A 19,213-nucleotide genomic window follows, 5' to 3' on the forward strand; every position below is an offset into this window, starting at 1 on the left:
AAAGAAAATAGTGTAAGAGTAAATTAGCTGACCCTATAACCCAGCAATCGCACTACTGGGTACTTGCCCTAAAGATACAAATGTAGTGTTCCGAAGGGGCACATGCACCTGAATGTTTATAGCAGCAATGTCCACAATAGCCAAACTATGGAAAGAACCTAGATGTCCATCCACAGATGAATGGATAGAGAAGATGTGGTGTATATATATATACAATGGAATACTATGCAGCCATCAAAAGAAATGAAATCTTGCCATTTGCAATGACGTGGATGGAACTAGAGGGTATCATGCTAAGCGAAATAAGTCAGTCAGAGAAAGACAATTATCATATGATCTCTCTGATTGGAGAAATTTGAAAGGAAGGGTGGGGGGTTGTTGGGGGCAGGGAAGGAATAAATTAAACAAGATGGGCCGGGGAGGGAGACAAACCATAAGAGACTCTTAATCTCAGGAAGTAAACTGAGGGTTGCTGGGGGGTGGTGGGGAGGGATAGGGTGGCTGGGTTATGGACATTTGGGAGGGTATGTACTATGGTGAGTGCTGTGAATTGTATGAGACTGATACACAGACCTGTACCCCTGAAGCAAATAATACATTATATGTTAATAAAAAAAAAAAGTAAATTAGCTAACAATTTTAACAACAGGCGTCACCTTTTAAGGAGGATTTACTTGCTAAGATTAATTATGTGCTTATTAAATTTATAATCTGAGAATTAATCTGAAATTAGATGATTTTGAATAATTCTTGGGAATGATAGCATATGTTTAATTATCTTTTCAGATTTTCAATATGGCTTAAATCTAATGATGTTTTATTAAATAAAGTTTGAGTTTTAATTTAAGATACTAATATTTCTTGAAGATAGCAAAAATGAACTTTTACATGTTGTGGTCTTGAATGAGGCAAAATGTGTTCTTATATTTGCTTTCAGAGATGTTAAAGTACATTGAAAAGGAGGTTTCCTTGGTCATGTAAGGGAGTAGAGTATCTAAATGCACTTAATGTCAGATAAGTCAGAAGCAGCAGCAGCACATGTGGAACCCACAGATTTTAAGATATTTTGTTTGATGGAGATATGTCATTTCTGTTAGTATTAATGGCAAAAAATTTACATAATTAGAATGACAATTCACTTGGTAAATGAACATGACATAACTTTTTGTGAATTTCTTAGTACAAATGAATTATGTCTACTTATTTGTCATTGGATGAACATGATTTTACTATGTTGCTCCTATAACCAGGGGTGCATGTTGTTACTAATGATTGGAGAATTAGGAGATAACTGTAATTAATATCATAGGTATAACAATTTTAACAGTCTATACTTAAAGAAATAAAATCTGTATTTTAAAAACTTACTATATTTTAAAATTTAAAGCAATAGATTATGCAAAGTAGGATCTGTTAATATCATTTAATACTATATTTTGCCTTTATTTTTTATTAATTATATAGAGGGGTGCATGACACCCTTCTATAACATTTTCCTACTTTTTTTGGCTGCCTATTATTGATCTCTACTTCATATCCCAGTAATTTTGTAACATTTTTTAGGGAGTATAGAAAGAGGTTTCATTTCTTTGCTGCAGCATTGTTTAAATTTTTTTCTGTTATTTAGTTTTAAAACATTTCTTTTAGGGACTTCTGGTTGATCTAGTTGGTTAAGCATCTGACTCTTGGCTTTGGCTCAGGGCATGATCTCAGGATAAACTAGAGCCCCATATTGGGTTCCATGCTCAGCATGGAGTCTGCTTGAGATTCTCCCTTTCACTCTACCCCTTCCCGCCATGTGCTCTCTTTCTCTCTAAAATAAATGAATAAATCTTTTTTTTTTTTTAAAGACTTTATTTGTTCATTTGACAAAGAGAGACACAGTGAGAGAGGGAACACCAGCAGGGGGAGTGAGAGAGGGAGAAGCAGGCTTCCCGCCAAGTATGGAGCCCACTGCGGGGCTCTATTTTAGGATGCTGGGATCATGACCTGAGTCGAAGGCAGATGCCCAATGACTGAGCCACCCAGGCACCCCTAAGTGAATAAGTCTTAAAAAAAAAAAATTTCTTTTAATTGTCACAACTCATTATTTGTAATGACATGCAGATTTTTAGCTTTGATGTCCAGATTTGGGATAAACCTCTTTCATTTTTCTTTCATATGCAAGCTGTAATATTTCCACATAATGTTTATGTGAGTGTGTTTATGAATGTGCATGTACATACAGTGAATACATATGAATATATATTTTTTGAATTGGTGGTGCTCATTAACCAGTATGTCACTGAAGTAGTACATTCTGAGTTTTACTTTTTGTTGTTGTTAATGTCAGTATTTTCATGTCCAGACAGAAAACCTGTCTTTTTCATTTTTTCTTATTAATTGGATTACCATGTTATCCTACAGCCTTGTCATTACTTTTATTTAAGATTTTACCTCTCATTGCATATTAAATGCATCCCAACTTGGCAACTTCTTGGCCAGATCCCAGTTTTCTAGCAGCTGCTCTAATGCCACCTTATGTAATGTAAAGTAAGGGGAAGGAAAATTTAGTGGAGGTGGTCAGTGCCTTCAACAGAATCAAATGAAAATCCTTTACTATTGTAAATTAACAAACATATAACCATGTGACTGCATTTCTAGGTCTTTCCCAGGACAGTCTCTGGAAGATGTTTATTTTCACTGTCTTGGGCCAATTTTCTCTCAAGAATGTCAATTTATAATTTCTGCAACTGATTTTCTGTATGCTTATTTCTCCGTAAATAGCTCTAGATATGAACATTATTTTTTTTTCTAATTTTAGTGAGGAAAAATGGAAATTGCTTCCATTTGCATTTCTTCGAGTTCTGCAAGGGATTGAACATTTCATGTTTATTCATCATTTTATGTTTTAGAAAAATTCCTCCTGTTTGTCCTTTACAATCTATTTTCTCATTAGTGTTTTCTTGCTATGTTATATGAGCTTTGTATTTAATTAGGGATAGTCATATGTGCCAGTTTTCTTTTAAACCTGTATGTTCAACATTTGGTGTTATATGCTCAAAGAGACTTTCCTTACCTAGAATACTATAGCCACAGTCATTTAGATTATCATTTATTAATTTTATAATTTTTTTCTAAAATTGTTCATTGTATGGTGTGAGGCGGAGAGCAAACTTAAATTTCTTTAAAAAGATTTTACTTATTCAAGAAAGAGAGAGGTTTTTTTTTTTTTTAAACAGTATTTTGTAGGGCTGCTTTGGTGATCACAAATTCTTTTAGTTTCTATTTGTCCTGGAAGCTTTTTATCACTCCCTCTATTTTCAGTGACAGCCTAGCTGGATGAACCGTTCTTGGCTGCATAATTTTCTTGTTTAGTACCCTGAATAGATTATGCCAATCCTTTCTGGTCTGCCAGGTCTCTGTGGATAGGACTGCTGCCAATGTAATGTTTCTGCCATTGTAGGATACAGACCTCCTGTCCTGAGCTGCTTTTAGGATTTTCTCTCTATCTCTGCGATTTGTCAGTTTTACTGTTAGATGTTAGGGTGTTGACTTAATTTATTGATTTTGAGGAGTTTCTCTGTGCCTCCTAGATTTTGATGCTTGTTTCCTTCCCCAAGTTAGGGAGTTTCTCTGCTATAATTTGCTCCAGTATATCTTCTGCCCCCCACCCCAACTCCCATCTTTTTTCTTCTTCTAGGATCCCAATTATTCTAATAATTATTTTGCTTTATGGTATGACTTATCGAGAGAGAGTGAGAGAGAGTCTTAAGCGGACTCTTGGGATTTCAACACAGGCTCTGTCTCAGGACTCTGAAATTACAACCTGAGCCAAAACCAAGGGTCAGGCACTTAACCGATTGTGCCACACAGGTGCCCTGCAAACTTAATTTTTTTAATGTCTTCTTGTTTCAAATTGTTTACTTGAAATTGTGTTTTAAAATAGTTTTTAAATCAGTTTATCTCTAACCTATTTATCATCTTCTAATATGGTGGTTTGTTAGAATTCGTCTTGGGACGCCGACCAAGAATGAGTAAGTCTGAATCTCTGGGCGTGTGGACTGTTTATTGGTACTTTTTACAAACTTGTTAGGAAATTATGTATATGTCAGGACTTACAACCACTGCTGTACAGTTTTATAATCATTTGCATTTGTGTGGAGGTTTTCACTGTTTTTATTGGTCTCTCCATCCCATGTTTGTTACTTATTCATTATAGATTTACAGATTTTTATGTTTCCAAATATAATTTGTTTTCCTATTTTTTCTCTAGGAGAGGTGCTATAGCATTTCTCATTCAGTTGAGTTTTAGCTTTATAAAATAAATCCTCATTTTTATGGTTACCTCTGGAAAGAAATAAGTTTATTGGATATTAATTGTAGTATCAGTCTTTTGAATTTGTAATCTTAAGAGTTACCAGTTAGCTGCATTAAAGAAAGTTAACTGTTTTGTGACAGAAATTTATTTCTTTTTAATATGACTAACTTTGCAAAACTGCCTGAATTCTGTAGCCATTATAGATGGCATTCATTAGCTCAACTAACTCCTTAGAAGAGATGCAGCAGTAATAGTAATTTCTTACAGTTGATTATTTGATAATGTAAACAGTAGAATTATTCTGTGGGTCAAATATATGTGTAGGCACACATACACGTACATTTACACAAGTAGAATTTGTAGAAAGGCAAATGGTTATAAAAAAGACGACGATATATATTAATTTTCCCTTTTTTTCTTTCCTCACTCTTTTTTGTTATTGTTTTAATGAAAAGGGATTAAATGTGATAAATTGCTATTCTTCTTTTTAGATTTTAAGACCCTATATTCAACTTTTGCATTAATGGGTTGAAGGGACAAAAGAAGCTTTTTATCTTTTTATTCTCTCCAAATATTGTATTTCATTTAATGTGCAATTCTCCATCAGGTCCTCAGTATTTTGGGCTTTTTCTAGCTTTTAGGGTTCATATTTTTTGATGGTTCATTTATGACAATTCCAAAGCCACCTATATATATGCCTTTGAGCTGTAAATTAAAACCCTATAGTGAATCTTTTCTTTTGGACTCAGAACTCCAACATTAATTTCTTCTAGCCATGATCTAATTATCTTCAGTTGCTGCTCATGGGGGGATTGGTACATACTATGAGATATGGGCATCACTGGTTTCATTTCATTTGTTACTGGGAGTTGGGTTTTTAAGAACTTGAGGAATGTCTTGGGAACTGGGTGGGGTCAACAATGCCCTTTTATGGTGGAGGCTGTTAAGTATCTCTTAAAACCAGAATTGGCCACTTTAGTTGTGTGCTACAGGTCATTTTAATGGGGGCAGTGAAGTATAAGTATACAATTTAGAAATAACATTGACAAAACACTGCATTAAGAATTTGACTATCGGGGCGCCTGGGTGGCTCAGCGGGTTAAGGCCTCTGCCTTCGGCTCGGGTCATGATCCCAGGATCCTGGGATCGAGCCCCACATTGGGCTCTCTGCTCGGCAGGGAACCTGCTTCCTCCTCTCTCTCTGCCTGCCTCTCTGCCTGCTTGTGATCTCTGTCTGTCAAATAAATAAATAAAATCTTTAAAAAAAAAAAAAGAATTTGACTATCATTCACATATTTTATACATTTAAGAGTAAAATAAGCATGCAGTGTAGTGACAAATTCATTTACAAATAAAATAACATTTGTGTGATTGTTAAATTTAGTACTTTTTTTTTTAAACTTTTATACTAAGTATTTTAGTGTATGCTGCTGCCAGTGTATATAAAACAATTACCCTTATGAAATAGAAATTTATGAGAATTCAGAGAGGTAGATGTTAAGGACTGACAAAAGTAAAAGTTTATATAGTATGGCACGTGTTACAGGGATAAGCTTTTGTACAGGCTTCAAATTTAGTTCTCCTTTGAATAGTCACTGGTTCATGAAAAGTGGTCTAGAAAACCATCCAAAGATTCATTTTACTACAAAAAGGAACAGACTTTCTGGGGTCTGAATGGATTCGTACTTGAAGATACACCAGTTAGCAGGGGCTCGTGTTGGGCATTCTGCAGACAGAATTGTTTCAGATCTGCAGCTGCCTGGGAAACCTTCAAGCGGTTGAGCCCGGCTACCAGCCCGAGCTGTTGAACCTCTTTCTTCATAGCGGCAACGGGGGAGGAACCAGACATGGCGCTCTCAGGAGCGGGGCAGATTTTCGTGCGTGCGTGGATCTGTCGGTTCGTGGGTCCGCGGGGCCAGACGGTGGGGCAGCGCGGCCTAAATTTAGTACTTTTTTTAAAAGATTTTTTTTTATTTTGATAGAGTCAGCAAGAGAGAGAGAGCATGAGCAGCAGGAGGGGCAGAGGGAGAGGGACGAGCCAACTCCCCGCTTAGCAGGGAATGGACACAAGGCTCAATGCCAGGACCCTGGGATCAGGACCTGAGCTAAAGGCAGATGTTTAGCTGACTGAGCCACCCAGGCGCCCCTTGGATTCAGTACTTTGCATGTACTTTGTATGTAAGTTGGCTATAAAGTCATAAAAGCAATAATCAGCAATGTTATTTAAATTTTTGTTATTACACAATTTATGAAAATTGAAACATTTTATCATTTTAAGCACATTTAGTTGTTTCTTCCTCTTTATCCTTTTAATAGTACGAGTAGGGTAATATGATTTTATGATGCTATTTAGTTCATATTTTAAGAAATATAACTATTTATAAAGATGAACCTGATTTGGCTTAAGACATGTATTGCTAGTGACACTGTAAATTGGTCTAATCTAATGGAAGGAAATTTGAGAAAATGTCTGAAAAGCTCTAAAAATGTGTGTATTCTATGATTTGGCATTTTACTTCTAAGAATCAGAGCTAAGGAAATAGATATGAAGAAATAGGTACAGATATATGCAAGATTTTATTTGTAAAGATGTTCAACATAACATTATTTAAAACAGCAAAACAGGGAGCCTGGGTGGCTCAGTGGGTTAAGCCTCTGACTTCAGCTCAGGTCATGATCTCAGGGTCCTGGGATCGAGTCCCGCATCGGGCTCTCTGCTCAGCAGGGAGCCTGCTTCCTCCTCTCTGTGTCTCTGCTTGCCTCTCTGCCTACTTGTGATCTCTCTCTGTCAAATAAAAAAAAAATTAAAAAAAAAAAACAAAAAACAGCAAAACAAAACAACATGACAGCTGACAATGTCTAGCAGTAGAAGATTAGTGACATAAATCATGGTGCAGTTACATAGAAGAAGAATAATTGAATGTGGAATCATTCAACAGTGTTAGGTGAATACTTAGTGCTATGGGACCTTGTTGCTCAGTGTGTGCCAAGGCAGACATCATGTGAAGTACTGTTCCCATGACAGAAGTGCATTTAGATGATGAGTGTACAAGAAGTACATTAAATGGGGTTCTTCCTAGGTGGTTATTATTTTCTTGATGGTATCCTTTGTTATTTTTCAACATTACTCCAATAAGCGTGTTTTAATTTTGTAGTTAGGGTGGGGACCGAACATGTATTTTTAAAAATTTTTGCTTCCTGAGGTGACAAGTACTTGCATTTTTATAGGATGTCTTTTTATAAATGGTTTAAGGCATGGGGATGAATGTGATAATATGTAACAAAATGTAGCATATTACTGGAGCCATTTTCATGATTAATTGATTCTTTTCTATTTTAGATGTTAGGAAATTTCTTGCCAACTTTTCTCTGTGAAATAGCTGGAATTGGCAATAGATCTTTTTTGTTCATTTCAGCACATTTTATGAATGGATATTTATTATGAAAAGCATCAAACATCTTCCTTTCACTAAGAGTTGACAGCCAGAGTGTTCTCACTTGATCGAACTGATGACACATAATAGTCTGTTTATTTAATCACTTTAGCTTACTCAGCCGTTTTGAACCACAATGGAGTAAAACTTCCTGCCTTTACTTTTTGAAGATAAAATTGAGAGATTTAAACATGATTTATTCTGCTTTGACCTATGGTTTGAATTAACTTGGCTATTTGCATTCATTTTCAAGAGAAGCACTCAATCCTTCCAAAGAATAATCGAATCAAATCCCTTTGTTTTTCAAATTGCTCTGGAGACAGTCCTAAGCTACCTAGACTATCAAGCTTTCTTTTATTGGAGTAAGAAATACAAAATTGATTTTGATAGCTCTTTTTGAAAACAATATGTATTTAAGAGAGCAACCTTTTGTTTCAAATAAAAGTCTCAGTGTATGATGTTATACATTTTGCTGATTTGTGCTGACCTTTGCTTACTGATCCTCAGATATGATTAGTAAACTTTGAGAGAACTGAGAGCTTTTAAGTGCTGCTATCGAGTTAGTTCTGGGCGATAGTAAACACATTGAACCAGAGGTTCAACATTGATTTTCCTAGTGTACCGCCATCTCACCTTGCTCCTGGTATGGGCACCATATACTTTCAGGCATAGCTGTTAGGTGGTCTGCAGGCAGTATTTTCCACAGAGACCCTCCGTGTTCTTTTCTTACCTAAGCACTATACCTCATTCTGTTTTCATATTGAGCTGACCAGGCAACACCACTTCTAAAGGAATTGTTCTCTCCTTGCCTTCAATCCCTTTATTTTCAATGTCTACTTTAAATAGCAAAAGCACCTTTCCCCATGTAGTATGGCTTTTTCCTGGGCCTTCATTTCAATCTCTTTTTAGTACTTGGTCATGTAAATGCCTTTGGACTACATTTGTTTTTATGTTCCTAGGGAAGTGGGGCTGTGCTTTTATTTATCTCCATGCTTTCTTTAAACTCTGCAGAATTCCTGCACATATACTGAATAAAATTAAAGATATTATGTGATAATGAATTATTCTGGTAGCTACACTTACTTGCCAAGTAAGATAGACAAAATATATAGGATATGATCTTTTATCCTTCTTTTCAGGGGTACTTAACTTGGGGTCTAAAGAGAGGACTTAGTGATATGTGAGCCCTATAAAATCATATGAAAAATTCTTATAAATGTCTGTGTGTGTACTTTTCTGGAGTTTGGGTCCATAGCTTTTTATTAGATTGTAAACAGCAATTTCTACAAGGTTAAAAATGTCTACTTTAAATGATTTACCATTCTAAGTAATTTTTTTTTTTTTAGATTTTTTATTTATTTATTTGACAGACAGAAATCAGAAGTAGGCAGAGAGGCAGGTAGAGAGAGAGGAGGAAGCAGTCTCCCCGCTGAGCAGAGAGTCTGATGCGGGGTTCGATCCCAGGACCCTGGGATCACGACCCGAGCCGAAGGCAGCGGCTTTAACCCACTGAGCCACCCAGGTGCCCCACCATTCTAAGTAATTTTTAAAGATTACCTCAGCCCAAAAGAAAGAGAATCAGAGCCAGTAACTATTGTCAGTTCATTCAGAATCTTTAAGTGGTCAGAATGGTTATGCCTTCTTCCTGTTTCATGGGTTTTAGAACCTGGGGAAATCAGAAAATTCTTCTTCCCTTTACTTTTGGGTTAAGTTGGCAAGGGACAGAGTATGGCAACTTGAGAATTGAAAGCTGGCATCTGGTCCTAATTTTATTTTGCTTTCATCTCTAGTTAACTCAGGAGGTGTTAGGGAATTTCTGTTGCAGACTGGGAATGCTTAATTTGCTAGTGTGAACAAACATACACGTATGGAAGTTCGGTGCTGGGTGATTGGGCCTCCTGTTCAGAAACAGATCGAGTGCATGCAGGCTTAAAAGGGCCGTGCTGGTAACTGGGTAGTGGAAACCTCTGGATTTCTAGTGTAGAGCTTATGTCTGGTTGTCTCCCTATATTTTAGCAGAAATTCTTCTATGGGGTAGGAGGAATGGACACAAGAGTTTGAAGAGGATAATTTTCAGTCAGTGATGAGACAAGTAATCATTCAGTTATTTGGGTGGGATAAAGCACAGAAAGACGAAATGTTCAATGCACCATTGTGTAAGTTGGGGCATTTTTATTTTTCATCTCTGAATGGAGGCAAAACTGTCCACCATTTTGTTGCTTGTCCTTGGTTTTCCCTTTCTTTTACATGGAGGGCAATGGGCCATGATTCAGGTTCCGCAGAGCTGAGTGTAAAGGCTTGGTCTCCAAGAGTTGAGCGGGATGTCTTTGATCTGTATTCACTTAACCAGTCAGCTTTCCCATTCTTTTGCTGGCAGATTTGCATGGAATTTGTGCTACAGTCTTATCAAGTATGTCTCCTGCAAAGGAGAGTCAGGCCAGCTTCTAATTAGTGGCACAATGGTTTTTAAAATTTAGCACTTGAAAAATTTTTGTTTTCCTCTTTTTGTTTTGTAAAGCAGTTATAATATTTTGGCTTTTTTTCGGCATTTAGCTTACCAACAGTACCGAATCAATTGACTCAGTTGTAGGGAAAAATACTCTCTTTATATCAAACTGTCTTATAACTTGATGTATTAACTTTAATTTCCATGGCAAGTCAAGGTTAACCTCAGGAGGGATACGGTGACATTTTTATCTAACACAAAATTATTCTCAGTCTTTATAATGTGAATAATGTGGCACATTGCAGCCAGTTGCCCTGAGTTTGACTTGGAGATACCAGAGTTGTAGCACTTCCGACTGTGCCTTATTTCCAGAGCCTCCTTTAGTTCTTTCAAAAATGGTGATGTGGGTGCTGGTAACTCCTGATTTTAATTTTGTGTTGGACTGCCTAGTCAAAGAGTCAAATGCCACCTCACCTGTTTTTCTAAGTTAGGGGTTGGCAAGCTATGGCTCCTGCCATTTTTGTAAATAAAGTTGTGTTAGGATACAGCTGTGCATATTTGTTTATGTGTTATCTATGGCTGCTTTTATACTACAATGGCAGACTTGAGTAGTTGTGACAAAGATCATATGGTTCCCAGAACCTGGAATATTTACTATCTGGAATTTTTTAGAGAAAGATTGCTGACCCCTTGGTCTGTGAGATCTGACCAAGCTCAGGAACCTGGCATTTTCAAATGTCTACATAGGTTTAGGTGGAGAACCTGCTGACCTGCCTGTTGGTTGCAAAGATATGTTTCTTCCCTTTACTGGAGCACATGAAGTGGTGTCCCTTTCTTTGGCTGCAGACCTCATTGGGAGCTCTGTAGTGCTCTGAGGCAGTGTCCCTAGTACCACAACCATTTCCAGCATCCTCAGGCATGACTGTAGTTTTGAGATGGTATCTTAGGGGCTAGGCTGGTTTAAGTTGTGCTCTTTCTCACACTGAGTACATGTTGCACTTTCATACTTGGTTAAGACAGGTGAGGGACCTGCCAGCTTTCCTAACTCACTTCATAGAAGGGCTGATTAGCATGAAGCATGACCTCTTGTTTGTGATATTTTTCAGGTTGCAGCATCTAGACTTAAAAAATAATGAATTTGGTATAGGCTTTTTTATTTGTAATGCCCTGAAATCGCAAGTGCACATTCTCTCTGGCACACAGCTGCTTAAAAAGATATTGCTCTGCAAAATACCACCAGTCATCACTTTTGTTATTTTTTTCTATCACAAATCATTTAATATATTTTATTATAAATATTTCAGACTAAATCTACCATTCATTTTCTTTACAAAATGAGCATTTGCAAGACGGAAATCTATGTCCTAATTTTCATGGAGATTTTTGGCATTTGCTTCCCCATTCTTCATTGTAGCCATTCTTTTGGGACCTTATTCCTTCCAGGCACAAAAGGACTGCATTTTGGACAATCTAGAGCTTGTCAAAACCATAATGAAATCAGGGAAAAACTTTTTTCTCTGCAGTAATGGCAGCAGCAGCAGTGGTGGCAGCCATGTCACTAAAGAATATTTGTGGGTCTTAAACCCAACACCATGATAAGAGATATAACACGGAGACTACTGTTTCTCAGAAGGCCATTTCATTCTTCTGTGCATAAGAACCATGGTTCCTTCCCAGAAGGGTCTTGTATTGCAGATGATCTCTTCATGCATCCCTCTGTGAATGGGTATTCATTCTCACAAACTCAATGTGTGGTGTGATAGATATTCTATAACAGAGGCATGGTTTTACTCTGTGGGAAATGGAACCAGGGTGTCCATGTTACAGTGGAGCTATGTCAGGTGAGGTGACATGATGACAGGGTGGTATGTGCTCAGTTTTGGAGTCAGAGAGTTCAGTCTACACATGGGCTCTGCTCCTTAATGACTAGACAACCTTATACAAACCATCTAGCCCTTCTGAACCTCACATTCCTCTATAGTAAAGTGCAGACAGTACATATGTTTATGGTTGTAATAATAAAAATATCACTAGAAAGCTACAGAATCCATGTTTGAGGGCCACAGAGATGTTGGGTTATCAGATGGTCTGACCTCCAAGTGTATTACTTGTCCAAGGGCAACAATGATTGTGGATGGGCGAGCATTGGTTGCGTTCAGCTAGTCCAGCTAGTCCTGATTTTGTAAGCAACATTTGGGGTTTTGCTGTAGCAAAGCTGCCTTTTCCTCTTTTTTTTTTGAGATTTTATTTATTTATTTGACAAACAGAGATCACAAGTAGGCAGAGAGGCAGGCAGAGAGAGAAGAGGAAGCAGGCTCCCTGTGGAGCAGACAGCCCGATGTGGGGCTCGATCCCAGGACCCTGGGATCATGACCTGAGCCGAAGGCAGAGGCTTTAACCCACTGAGCCACCTAGGCGCCCCGAAAATAGAGTTTTGTAGAAGGTATTATAGAGTCCTAGAGGGAAATCATAAGATCCTTTTTATGCTTCCCTTTCAAAGCGTAACACCTGGAATAAATAATTCATAGTCATTCTCATGCTTTTTCATCCCTTTTCAGAGTTATCCAGGAACCCAGGGACCAAATAACTTGACCTGAGATAGCTCTACCCCCAGATACTTTCTCTAAAAGAAACAGGTGAGAAGAGGAGAGCTGGAGAGCACCCAAGCTTTCTTCCTGGCTTTATAGTTTTTGAAAATGCCTTCAGGGTCTCACCCTCCAGTCTTGGGTCCCTTCTCCTCATGTGGCCACAGATGGAGGAGAGGGTGTCAGTTGCCCCCTCTCTCTTTAGAGTGTTTGGGCTGTCTCATTGCATTGTTGTCATTTTCTTTTGCATTTTAGACGATGATATCAGTCATGGGTTCCTAGAGAATATGCCCTGTACTGTTATTTTTGAAATTTTACCTGCCTAATGAACTTTAAGCATTCTGACTTTATCTTGTTTGTAGTTATTGTAACATAGTGCCACCAGATAACACAGCCACAAATTTACTCTGAACAACTAGAAAAGCCATTTCTTGGGTTTTTACACTGGTCAGATTTACTGAAGAAGTGCACAGCTACTGTCATTCTCTAGATTTGTTTCAATTTATGAGTTCCTATTAGAGTTCATAAGACAACTCCAAGAAGTGTAAGTGACTTGTAATTTATAGCCATGGTATGTTAATTCTGTGAAATTGTAGTCTAGTTAGGCTATATGAATTATTACTGCACTCATAAGTTGTTTACACCAAACAACGTGATAGATATATATGTCTTTCTTTGAATCATAATAAAAGGAAATGCCTGTCACCCTAATTTATCACCAGGCATGTTCATATTTAAAGCCTTTTATAGTGAAATAAAAGCTTGACCTAAAGATTATGGTTACTGCAGACTTGACAGCAGCTGAGCCCAAGGTTTAAAATACTGCAGGGCCTGGACTGCCATAATAAAAGCTGGGTAGCCCATATGGAAAGTTATTACATGGGGTGAATGTTCTTAGATGTAAAAATGATTAAAGTAATCCTTTCAATCAGAGGTCTGAGAGGTCATCTGGTTCAAGTCGCTAGATGTCCTTGTCAGGTTAAGAACTTTCCTGTGTCGCATGGAGGAACTGGAATCTTGCCAGTGTGCCTTCCCCCATTACCTCTCTGTTCCAGGGTAGAACTGCAGTTTTGACATTAATCACAGATATGTTCCCTGTCTCATTGCATAACAGCTCGGAGGCAGTAGCAGGAAGAAAAGGAAACTCTTTAAAAAAGAGTGTCATATAGAAAACGATGGTTTAAAAATTCACAGTGACATGAATTTTCATGTACACATACAACAATTTGTCCCATATTTGAGTGCCCACCATGTGCCTGGGGGTAGGGTTGAGCACAGTGCTGCAAGTAGTGGACAGTCCCTGTCCTCTGGTAGTCCAGACTAGTGCAAGATTTCTTGACCTCAGCACTACTGTCATTTTTAGCAGCTTCTTGGCCTCTGCCCACTGGACAACCAGAATGTCTCCAGGCATTCTCAGATATTCCTTGGGGGGCAAATGCCCTATAACTGAGAACCACTTGTGCTTACCGGCGCTACCCGTAGGGGAGACAGGCAAGCATACAGAGGAGTGAGTACTAAATACACACAGTAGAATGAACTAAGCATGAGTCACAAAGGGTGCTGTGTAAGAAAATGGTAGCTTTCAGAGGTAGCTTTCAGAGCACTCTCAAATTCACTGTCTTTCTCTTAGGCTGACACCAGATCACGTTACAGTGTCTCTTACCTTACTCAGCAAATTTATTTACGTTCTATCAGAATTACTATTTTTCAAACATTTGAAACATTTTTGGTTTGCTAAAGGCAGTATGTAAAATTCTTTGTTTCTTTTTCTTCTTTAAAGTTAAATATTGCTAATGCCGAGTAGCCACAAAATATCAAAGGATGGTTTTATAATTATCTAGCAGTAATTACATAGTACAGTCCTGCCATCATGTTGCTACATATGTACAGTACTGAACAGGAGCTGATGAATTGAAGATTCTGTACCAGCATAGAAAGAAGAATCAGGTGGTCTGCTTACAAGTTTAGCACATCAGCTACTGAAATTTATCCTTCTACTTTCTATCAGAGAGAAATTGATTGTACAAACTGTCAAAAAAAAAGTTTATAAAATTTCTGTATGTATAGAAAGTCACATTTTTAACTATTTCTCAATAGAAAGAATATGGTGTAAGTCATTGGTAATTCATAAAACAGTTCTTCTTTTATTTTAGACTGTGACTTAAGTTCGAAATTATTTATAGAAGTAATCTTTATTATCACAATTCAAACTTGTGGGTGTAATGTGCAAGTAAAAGTGTGTACTCCCCCAAAGAAAAACAAAAGTAAAAACCAACTAATCTTTAATGGTATTTAATGTTACTTTTCTGTCATCCATTTATAGCCACAGTTATTTTTCCATGTTATTGCTTCTCCTATGTAGAAATTACCATCATTTAAAAACAAAAAACAAAAAACATTTTAAAAATTTATTTTAGAGGTGGGGGAGAGAGAGTGAGGATGGGGAGGGGAAGAGGGAGAAGGAGAATCTCAAGTAGACACCCCACTGAGTGTGGAGCCTGATGTGGGCCTCAGTCTCATGACCCTGAGATCATAACCTGAGCCAAAATCAGGAGTCAGATGCTCAACTGACTGAGCCATCCTGGTGCCCTAAAATTGCTATCTTTTTAAGCTTTTCCCCTTACTAGTCCATAACATTTGAAGGATGTCATCAGTGCAGTTTCTGTGCATTCCTGAATGAGTATATGCATTAATCAAAGACCATGGAATGATTGTGGGCATTCTTAAGTTCATTTAGAAATCATCTGTTGGCTAGGTTATGTTTGCTAGCATTCACTCTGTTATTTACTTAGGTCAGTGGTGGGGGAACATGGACTGATGGTGAGATACAGGATGAGCTATGCATGTGGTATGGAAAAAAATGAAATAAATTGGCGGAGAAAAACTAGAAAAGAACTGAAGATTATTAGGCATATATATAAATGTCTTGTACCCAGTAAAAACTTGAGTGAGCCTACATCAACATCCTGAATTAGAAATATTTATAGTATAGCAAGCACAAGTTCCCCTTTCTGTAGTAGTGTTTTATCTAGTTAGCAGTAGGGTAAGAAAAAGTTGTATCTAATGTATTTGAAGACCAAAAGTAGATAACTTTTCCAGTTTTCTAGTGTTCAGAAATACAAACTGAACTGTGGCTCTAAATCCATTAAAATTCAGATAAGGATAGTTGAAGTTTTCAACTTAATGTATTAATCACATAATTGGGTCAAATGAAGGTGATACTTTATGGTTTCTTTTCGAAACAGTATGCACAGTGGTCATTTTAATGAGTTTGATTTACTAAAGGAAAAACATCCTATAAATGATTTTAGCATTGATGTTTTTACATAGTTAATCTTTTGTAGTCAACATAGTAGATTCGGTTAGGATGCTGATTTCTTTGTTCCAGTAGGGGAAGAAAAAAGGACATCTGCTTTACCGACTACCTTAATCTTGACATGGATTTGTTCATTTCTACTTCAGCACATTCTCTGGCTATCAGGATAGCAATATGTAAAAGTGGTAGGTGGTATGAAAACTTTATCTATTTCTCCTTAAAATTTTATGTAGTGTTTTCAGTTACTAAAAAAGAGCTCAGCATCAAGAAGCAGTTACTGAGATTTTCCTTAATTCACTATACATATGTGAGAATTGCAGAACTAAAATATGAAATCCTAGACCTTTAAATGTTTTATAGGATACTTATTCTCAGTAGCTGTTTTTGGGCATTATTTTGATAATTAATTAGTAATGAATATAGAACCAGGCTGCCTGGGTTTGAATCTTCGCTCCATGAGGGACCTTGGCCAACCTACTTAACTTTTCTGTACATTGGTTTTCTCATTTTTTTTTTTTAATGTGGGGATGATAATTATACCAGCTTCCTATTACACCATGGAAGTGACAAATAAATAAATGCAGACAGATGCTTTCTTTAGTGTTAATAATTTATTATTGAAATATAGCAAATGATGCATTTTTTTTGGTCATTCAATTTATTCATTCAAAAAGTATTTGTTGACCACTTTGGTTGAGACTTGCAGTGATGAACAGGATAATCACAATCTTTGTCCTCTCACAAATAAGAGTTAGCAACTGGAATTTTATAATAATTAATAATTATACAACTAAGTACTTAATTGCAACCATTATTTGTGCCACATATTCATGGCACCGGATTGTTTGTAGTAGGGGGAGCTGACCTAGTCTCTATGCATTTAAAGTGAAATATGAAGGATGTTAGCTCAATAAAGATGGTTGGTATAGGATGAGGATGTTTCCAGGAAATGTAATGATACATAGGAAGTTACTTGATGTCTTATAGGAATAACAGTAGAGAAGAATAACAGATTCTGAGTTGATAGTGATGATTTCATTGCTTTTAAATTTATGAGATCTGTTCTTTTCCCTATAATGTAGCATGTTGTCTATCCTCCCACACATTCTTCCAGAGCAGCAATCCATTTGTCACCTCTCAGTCTTCCTTGTCTCCCTAAGTAGCTGTTTGTACATTCTTCTAGTTGATGGTACTTCCACTGTCCTCCTTTCCCTGAGATACTCCTATTCCTTTTTTTAAATCTTACTTTTTCTTGCTATCACTTTTTCAACTATTCCTAGATGAGCTCTTTCTATGTCCAGAGGAATATTTGAAAGTTTGGGAAATGATTAAAAAGAAACTTCATTGCAATCTGTTGGAGAATGATTTAAATTTTTAAACACTAGGAATATAACTCTGTTGATATTTTATTGACTAAGGGAATCTTGTTTAGTTTTGTTTATGACACAAATGTTTTAGTTCAGATTTTCTTCACATCATTGAAGACTGGCTTATTTAATATAACTTCTGCCTGATTTTATCTCCTAAATAATCATTTTATATCTATCCACATTTTATATCTTTTGGTCTCTGTTTCTTTTTTCTTTTTTCTTTTTTTAAGATTTTATTTATTTATTTGACAGAGATCACAAGTAGGCAGAGAAGCAGGCAGACAGAGAGAGAGGAGGAAGCAGGCTCCTTGCTGAGCAGGGAGCCCGATGCAGGGCTCGATCCCAGGACCCTGGGATCACGACCTGAGCCGAAGGCAGAGGCTTTAACCCTCTGAGCCGCCCAAGTGCCCCTTGGTCTCTGTTTCTTAATGCCAATGTTAGAAAAGTGGGAATTTCTTTTTTTTTTTTTAAAGGTTTTATTCATATATTTGTCAGAGAGAGAGATAGGGAGCACAAGCAGGCAGAGTGGAAGGCAGAGGCAGAGGGAGAAGCAGACTTCCTGCTGAGCAAGGCACCTGATGCAGAACCCTATCCCGGATGCTGGGATCATGGCCTGAGCTGAAGGCAGTCGCTTACCTGACTGAGTCACCCAGGTGTCCAGAAACATGGGAATTTCTAAGAGATTTCTTTATATGGCTTCTATCTCCATTACTACACTTGGGAGTTACATCATTTTAATGAGAGAATATTGTTAGGAAGTAAAATATAAGGGTGGTTTTCACTGTGCAAGCATAGGAATCATAAGGCAACTTGTAGGGAAATACCTAGAATCACACATCCATTTCATGTTCTTTAATAGAGATACATTTTACAGCTGAACTATGGTAAAACAAGGATAATTGATGACTCAGTGGCGTTTACCTCCAGAACACAAGTGTATTAGTCAGGTTCCTCCAGAACCTAAAGGGTGTATATGTGTAGAGATTTATTATAAGATATCAGCTCATCAATATTGGAGGCTGAGAAGTCTGGACGTGTAGTCAGCAAGCTGGACACCCAACAATAGCTGATGTTTTAGTTCTAGTTCAGAGTCAGGAATAAACTGATGTTCCACCTCAATAGCTAGACAGGAGAAGTCCCTTCTTACTCCTGAGAGGGTGAGACTTTTTGTTCTATTCAGCCCTTCAACTGATTGGATAGGGCATGCCCAACTTACAGATGGCAGTCTGCTTTATTTAGTCTATGAATTCAAATGTTATTCTCATCTAGAAACATTCTTAACAAACCCAGAATAATGTCTGACCAAATGTCTGGGGACTCCATGGTCAGGCTGACATGTAAAATTAACTATCATAATAAGTTTGGTTTCACATTTGAAAAACCAATCAGTTCAATTTACCATGTTAACAGAATAAAGGGTAAAAACCATATGATCTTTCTAATAAATGCAGAAGAAGCAACAGCCATTTAAGGTAAAATCTCTCAGAGGGAACTTAGTAAAGTAAGTATAAGAAACCTACAATAAATATATCATACTAAATGGTGAAATACTGTGCAGTTCCTCCCAAAGATATACATCAAAGCAAGAATTTTCACTTTGATGAAAATTTTCACTTTCATTTCTGCTGAACATTTTTTGAAGATTATAGCCACTGCACTAAGTCAAGGAAAAGAAATAATGGGCATTAAAAAAAAAAAGGAAAGAAAATTGTTCCGATTTATAGAGGATATGACTGTTTATGAAGAATATATCTACATGTAG

The 19,213-nt window shown here is 37.1% G+C and overlaps 1 protein-coding gene and 1 pseudogene across 3 annotated transcripts in view; one reads left to right on the forward strand and one right to left on the reverse strand.

Annotated features, from left to right (window-relative positions):
- LOC111156570 (lysine demethylase 4C) overlaps nt 1-19,213 on the forward strand; it is a 467,853-nt gene that overhangs the window by 214,088 nt on the left and 234,552 nt on the right. The gene's annotated exons all lie outside the window — the stretch shown is intronic.
- Nucleotides 5,792-6,226, reverse strand: LOC111156571 (annotated as a pseudogene). Its single transcript, XR_002641222.1, has one exon. The product of XR_002641222.1 is annotated as a guanine nucleotide-binding protein G(I)/G(S)/G(O) subunit gamma-5 pseudogene (transcript).

Source organism: Enhydra lutris, unplaced genomic scaffold (assembly GCF_002288905.1).
Source record: "Enhydra lutris kenyoni isolate GAN:26980312 unplaced genomic scaffold, ASM228890v2 scaffoldscaffold47, whole genome shotgun sequence".
NCBI classification, from domain to species: Eukaryota; Metazoa; Chordata; class Mammalia; order Carnivora; family Mustelidae; genus Enhydra; species Enhydra lutris.